The 6,515-nt window shown below is 38.9% G+C and overlaps 1 non-coding gene across 1 annotated transcript; it reads right to left on the bottom strand.

The window, feature by feature from the left end:
* Window positions 1–2,529: 2,529 nt before the first annotated feature.
* LOC127124823 (small nucleolar RNA R71) lies at window positions 2,530–2,636 on the bottom strand. Its single transcript, XR_007804298.1, has one exon. It is a non-coding gene; the product is annotated as a small nucleolar RNA R71 (small nucleolar RNA).
* Window positions 2,637–6,515: the final 3,879 nt, after the last annotated feature.

Raw genomic sequence — 6,515 nt, 5'->3', positions numbered from 1 at the left:
TGGCCTTTTTTACTTCTTGTGGAAGATGTCTTGGTTCAAGGATCCATGCTTGTGAATAGATGGTTGAGTGTTCTTCAAAGAATGACTTAATCAATTAAAAAAACACCACTAACACTTGACTAACCTTTGACTAACATTTGACTAACTCTTGTTAATGTTGCTTTACTTTCAAGTCATTTACTTTATGCAATTTAAATTTCAGTCATTTATTTCCATTTACATTCCATCTAACTTATTCATGTTTATGTTATTTTCACTTTGCACACTTGAGCCATTGGTGACACTGAAATTCACCGTATTTTCGACTCCGATTTCGCATGCATTTTAGAAGTTTTATTGTCATGTTGTTGTGTTATTACTATGTTTCTCTTTGTTTTCAGGTTTTTACTTTAATCAGAGCCCCGATCGAGAAAAGGAGTGAAAAAGAGCTAAAAACCCTAAAACTCGGCATTTTGTACTTGTGGCTCCCACTGTGGTTGGCGCCATGGACCCTGCCATGACGTGTCCTAGCTCAACTTCCCTCAACCGCCACGTTCCCCACTACTTCCACTAAGGCGCCACAGATTTGCCTTGTGGCAGGCACCATGGCCTTATGGCGGGCGCCACAAGAGGAAAAGTTTTCCCTCCCATTTTCAAACTGAAGGGCATCCTTGTCATTTCCATCATTTTACTTGCTTATAAATAGAAACTTGAATTCACTTGTTTAATCATCCAAACTTAGAGCAGAGGCAAACCTAGAGCAAACTTTGTTTCACTTAGGCATATATTCAGTATTTAAAAGTGGTAATCACTTCGCATTGGGGTGTTACCACAATTGTGTAATCAAGTTTTGTGATCGAGTCTGTAATCGAGTTTGGAGCACTTTGGAAGGAAGTTAATCCTGCCGCCATTTTCATTTCTGCTTCGCATTTTATTCAACCCTCCGATTGGAGCAGGTTTTTATTGCTTTACCTTTATCTATTTTATTTCTCGCACTCGCTTTACTTTATTTATTTTCCCGCACTGTCTTTACTTTATTTATTTCCCGCACTGTCTTTACTTTATTTATTTCCCGCACTGTCTTTACTTTATTTATTTCTCGCACCCGCCCTACTTTATTTATTTTCCACACTCGCACTTCTTTTATTTATTTTCCGCACTCGCACTACTTTTATTTACTTTCCGCACTCGCACTACTTTTATTTAATTTCCGCACTCGCACTACTTTTATTTAAATTAATGCACTTTTACTTTACCATGGCTAACTAAATCTATAAGGTGAGAATGTAAGGATCGTAATTGAACCGATAATCCATACAATTGTTTCCGTAGAAACACTTAAGGGCTATTTTGACTTTCAACTTAAGTTTTCCCGCACTTAAGTTCCGTTGGGTAAGATCGGAAGCCGTCCAACGTCTATTTAAACTTAAATGTTTTTAACTATTTCGAAAACAGCGAAAGAGATTTTAAAACTATTTTTGAACGCGTTTATAAGTTTAGAGTCTGGTTCGTGAAAACCTCTTTTGGTTAAGATATCCAGGTTAAAATACTTTTCAACTTAGTCAAGATACTATATTTCTTAAAAATAGGTTTACTACTCTAACGCAAGGCGCACCTTTTTATAAGTGACAATAAGAGGGTTTGATTAGGGAGTACAACTCGGTTCTGAATACGCGAAAGCGACAGTTCCTGTTAAATTGGTTCTTTTCAAAGTAGGAAACACTGCCCATTAGTAGCTCTATTAGCAAGTACTTGGATTATTAATTGATATGTGAATTACATTCGAGCCTGTCTTTATTAATTGAACTTTATTCAACACTTTACTTTTCATTGCACACACTAAAAACACCTATTTTGATTGCATTTGATAAACACCATAACAATAGATAACGATAGATTGACATTTGGTCTCTATGGATTCGACAATCTTTTATATTACTCTGACGCGTTCGTATACTTGCGAAAAGCACGCGTCAAGTTTTTCGCGCCGTTGTCGGGGACCAATTTCGTCAAATTTCATTACCCTGTTATTATATCGTTTAGACTTAGGCTATTTCCCGCCGGTCAATGCGAAAGGCTCGCAGCACCGGAAGTTTAGTATACCCTCTGGCGGAACCTGAACGTTACGCTCACGCACGTTTATTCTTTCATAGAATTAGGAGAGCTATGACCGAAGATCAAAACCGAAGACCTCTTAAGGACTTCGCTCAACCATCTAACGAAGAACCTAGTTCTAGTATAGTAAACTCAACCATCCCAGCTAATAATTTCGAACTTAAACCTTCCATGTTGTAACTAGTGCAACAGAGACAATTCGCAGGTCTCGCTACTGAGAACCCAAACCAACATTTAAAAATATTTCTTCAACTAGCAGACACTTTTAAAACCAATGGAGCTTCTCCTGAGGCAATCCGTTTAAGATTATTCCCTTTTTCCCTCAGAGATAAAGCCCTATCATGGTTAGATTCCCTTCCACCCAATTCCATTACGACTTGGGATAACCTTAGAAGAGTATTCCTTGCTAGATACTTTCCCCCAAGTAAGACCGCCATTCTCCGAAACCATATAACTAGATTTACCCAGAACCAAGGAGAATCGTTGTTCGAAGCTTAGGAGAGATATAAAGAGTTGTTATGAGCATGCCCACATCATGGTTTAGAAAATTGGTTAATCATTCAAACCTTCTATAATGGACTTCACTATAACACCAATATGACCATCGACGCTGCCGCAGGCGGTGCGCTGATGAACAAACCTTATCCTGAAGCTAGTGCCCTCATCGAACCAAGGAGGAGTGCATGAACTAAGCTCTGTAGACATGATGCAAGCTAAAATGGACACATTAGCCCTTAAGGTCGAGCATATGTACATAAACCCGAATACTGCAGTCGCAGTTTCGTCGGATTGTGAGATATGTGGAACCAAAGGACACCAATCTTCAGAATGCAGTCTATTAAACAAAACACACTCTGAGCAAGTGAACTACACCCAAGGGAACCCATATTCGAATACCTATAACCCTGGATGGAGGAATCACCCGAACTTCTCCTATAAAAACAATAACCCTATCCAAAATAATACACCTCTGAGACAAACTGGTTATCAAGCCCCAAGACCAAATCAACCTATGCAACATGTACCACCAAAGCTGGGCCTTGAGAAAAATATGGAAAATTTTATCACTGCTCAAACCCAACAAAACAAGGAGTTCATGAACCAAAACATTCATGTTAACGAACTGATTACCCGGTTAGGAACTAAGGTTGACCAAATAGTTACTCATACAAAGATGCTTGAAACCCAGATCTCTCAGGTAGCTTTAAACCAATCCCCTCAAACTACACCTGGAGGACAGTTCCCTGGACAACCTCAACAAAATCCGAGAGGACAAACCAATGCCATTACCCTACAAAGTGGGAACGCTTATGATGAGCCACCAAACCCTAGATTGAGTGAACCCAAAACTTCTAAGGAATATACCAAACCCCCGGACGAAGTAAAGGAACCAGAGGAATCTGAAAACCAGGAAGGTCAAGAAAAAGGAGAAAAACCTAAAGATAAAACTTACGTACCACCCCCGCCATATAAACCACCTATACCATATCCACAAAGACTCAAACAAACCCAGATCAATAACCAGTATCAAAAATTTATTAAAGTTATAGAAAAACTTCATGTAGAACTCCCTTTCATAGAGGCCATCACCCAAATACCTTCTTATGCAAAGTTTCTCAAAGACATCCTTACCAACAAACGTAGACTAGACGATCCGAAGCCTTTGGAATGTAATGCCATTTCCGAGAATAAATTAGCAAAAAAAGATAAAGATCCTGGAAATTTCTCAATTCCTTGTCTTTTGGGAAGTCATGTCACCGAAAAAGCTTTTCTAGACTTAGGAGCTAGTGTGAGCTTAATGCCTTTAGCAGTTTGTGAGAGGTTAAACTTAGGAGAATTACAGCCCACTAAGATGTCACTTTAGTTAGCCGATAGATCTGTTAAGTATCCGATAGGAATTTTAGAAGATGTTCCTATTAGGATAAGTCAGTTATTTATCCTTACTGATTTTGTTGTCATGGACATCAAAGAGGACAATGATATACCAATCCTTCTAGGTAGACCATTCTTATCAACTGCAGGAGCCATAATAGATATCAAGAGAGGAAAGTTGACCTTTGAGGTAGGTGACGAGAAAATAGAATTTATACTTTCGAAATTTCTTATGGCACCTGTGATGGGAGACGCATGTTATGCCTTAGATATCATTGATGAATGTGTTAGGGAATTAGAACAAGAAGAAATTATAAACACAATTAAGTTACCATCAACTCTCATAATGGAAGATGATGACTTTAAGAAACCCTACATCGATGATAACCTTTACGAATGCTTATCCCTTACCCCAGGTCCTATGCCATGCCCTAAGAAACCAACCTTAGTACTTAAGGAATTGCCTAAGAATCTGAGATATGAGTTCCTCGATGAAGAGATGAACCGTCCAGTTATAGTCAGTGCTACCTTGAGCCAAGAGGAAACAAACCAACTTTTAGGCGTTTTACGAAGATATCCCTCAGCCTTAGGATATAATATCTCTGACCTGAAAGGTATAAGCCCATTCGTATGCATGCATCGGATTTCGCTCGAAGAAGATTCAAAACCCTCCATAGAACATCAGAGAAGAATAAACCCTATAATGAGTGATGTTGTTAAAAAAGAAGTTCTTAAGTTACTTGAGGCAGGTATAATCTACCAGATCTCGGATAGTAAGTGGGTGAGCCCTGTGCATGTAGTACCTAAAAAGGGAGGCATCACAGTCGTGCAAAACGATAAAGGCGAACATGTAGCAAAACAATTAGAAGGAGGATGGCGGATGTGTATAGACTATAGAAAATTAAATAAAGAAACCAGGAAGGATCATTTCCCTTTACCATTTATAGACCAGATGTTGGAGCGTCTAGCCAGACACTCTTACTTCTGTTATCTAGATGGATACTCTGGATTCTTCCAAATACCTATCCACCCCGAAGATCAAGAAAAAACTACCTTTACATGCCCTTATGGAACTTTTGCCTACAGGCGAATGCCATTCGGCCTCTGTAATGCCCCAGCTACTTTCCAACGCTGCATGATGTCAATCTTTGCAGATTACCTAGATGGTATCATGGAAGTGTTTGTGGATGATTTCTCGGTTTGCAGATTTGATTTCCACAATTGTCTTCTAAACATGAGAAAATCCTGGAGAGATGCGTGGAGGTAAACCTCGTGCTAAACTGGGAAAAGTGTCATTTCATGGTAACCGAAGGAATTATTCTAGGACATATAGTTTCCGAAAAAGGTATAGAGGTAGATAGAGCTAAAATAGAAGTTATAGAAAACATAAACCACCCAAAACTATCAGAGAAGTCCGAAGTTTTCTTGGACATGCTGGATTCTACCGGCGCTTTATCAAGGACTTCTCCAAAATAACTAAACCTTTAACTGGACTTTTAATGAAAGATGCTGAATTCATTTTCGATGGAAAATGTAATGACGCATTTAATATTTTAAAGCAAGCATTAGTATCTGCACCCATTATGAAACCACCTGATTGGTCAGAACCTTTTGAGATAATGTGCGATGCTAGGGATTATGCGGTTGGAGCCGTTCTAGGACAAAGGAAAGATAAAAAAATTACATGCAATTTATTATGCCAGTAGAACCCTAGACACTGCCCAACTTAACTACGCAACAACTGAAAAGGAATTACTCGATGTAGTTTTTGCTATAGACAAATTTAGATCTTATCTAGTAGGAGCAAAAATTATAGTTTACACTGATCATGCTGCCATTCGTTACCTATTAAGTAAAAAAGATGCCAAGCCCAGGTTACTCTGATGGATTCTATTACTACAAGAGTTCGATTTAGATATAAGAGATAAAAAAGGCACTGAAAATATAGTAGCCGATCACCTTTCTAGGCTAGAACATCTAAAACCAGAACTAATACCCATACACGATGATTTCGCCTATGATATATTGATAGCTAGACTAGAAACCATTGAAGATAATAACCTAGACTCCGATGAGCACTCCCAAAAATCCTTAGAAATAAGTAACGTACCCTGATATGCAGACTTCGTTAATTACCTAGCTACTGATATTGTACCCCCTGATCTTGACTACCACCGCAAGAAGAAATTCTTCCACGATGTGAGAAACTTCTATTGGGACGAATGCTCCTTTTCAAAAGGGGTAAAGATGGCATTTTTCGTCGTTGCATTCCGGAAGAAGAGGTAAATAGTATTATCGAGCATTGTCATTCTGCATCCTATGGTGGACATGCGAGCACTTCTAAGACATACGCCAAGATTCTTCAAGCTGGCCTATTCTGGCCTACCATGTGGCGTGATGTCTATGCTTGCATTGTCAAATGTGATAGATGCCAATGCACTGGAAACATTTCAAGGCGTGATGAAATGCCTCTAAGAAACATTCAGGAAGTAGAACTCTTCGACGTATGGGGTATAGATTTCATGGGACCTTTCCCACCATCCTTAGGA

This window comes from Lathyrus oleraceus, chromosome 2, assembly GCF_024323335.1.
Source record: "Lathyrus oleraceus cultivar Zhongwan6 chromosome 2, CAAS_Psat_ZW6_1.0, whole genome shotgun sequence".
In the NCBI taxonomy this organism is placed as follows: domain Eukaryota; kingdom Viridiplantae; phylum Streptophyta; class Magnoliopsida; order Fabales; family Fabaceae; genus Lathyrus; species Lathyrus oleraceus.
This window is presented reverse-complemented; position numbering and strand designations above follow the sequence as displayed.